Source organism: Trachemys scripta, chromosome 3 (assembly GCF_013100865.1).
Source record: "Trachemys scripta elegans isolate TJP31775 chromosome 3, CAS_Tse_1.0, whole genome shotgun sequence".
NCBI classification, from domain to species: Eukaryota; Metazoa; Chordata; order Testudines; family Emydidae; genus Trachemys; species Trachemys scripta.
The window spans coordinates 190,766,685-190,767,844 of NC_048300.1; positions in this window are offsets into that span (position 1 = coordinate 190,766,685).

The window sequence follows — 1,160 nt, forward strand, 5'->3', positions numbered from 1 at the left end:
CAATGATGGGGATTCCACAACCTCCCTAAGTAACCTGTTCCAGTGCTTAATTATCTTCATAGTTACAATTTTCCCCCTAGCATCTAACCTAGATCTTCCTTGCTGCAAATTAAGTTTGTTACCCCAGAATTTGACATTGCTGCATGTACCCCAGAACCTGACAGTACTGCAGCCAGCCATTTTGTATGTTCAACCACTACCAGCTGAAACCCAAATACCACATAGCGAGAAATAATCTTCAGCCTTTGTGAGGCAAAGCCAGACAGCTGCATACTTACAGTTTGCTAATCCGAATGAGACGATGGGACAGAAAGTTATGGAAGAGAGTGAGTGAATAGCAACCTTGGTTTTAGGTGCCCCTGATATATTGTTGTTATGGCTGGAAATATTAGAAATGCTTTGAGAAAATGAGTAGTTTGTTGAAATTAGGAGAATTGGTGATCAGGTAGAAGTTATTATGCTGACCCGTTAGGAGTCACTATAGGTTATATGTTTTGTTAGAGTTAGCTATAAAAGATTAGGTGAAAGTAAATACCTCAGAGCAGTCCGAGGGAACTTTCTCCAGGAAAGGAGCTGTCATCTAAGCTCTCCATCAGCTGGACGGAAAGAGGGCCCCTGGAAGTCCAGCTGGTGATTACTCAAAACTATCTCAGACTGTGGGTAACTATCTATTTCTTATGTCTGTGTGTGCTTAAATCTAATAAATTGTAGTTTTAGATAAAAGCACACATACTAGTATTAATCATTTATCAGATGGAAATTGTTGTATTCCTATTGATTTATTCCTGACACCGCCTGGAATGAAACAGTTAAGTTACCACTGTTTTGGATTCTGAAAACCCCGATAACTGTTGGGCAAGTACAGCAGTTGCAATTAAAAGGTTAGTATTTGCCAACACATAGATTGTTGAATATGCATCTGGCAATTGTTTTCTGACTCTTGTAGCTCAGCTTTGGTCTGTTGCAGCTTCCTTGTCACAGATACCCTGAATAATGCCTCAGATAGGAGAAAGATTGAATTCTGACAACTGAAAATATGTAACAGTTTATCATTGGCTTTGTTAAGCAAACCAGTCTGCTTGATGGGTTTCAAAGTAGCAGCCGTGTTAGTCTGTATCTGCAAAAAGAACAGGAGTACTTGTGGCACCTTAGAGACTAAC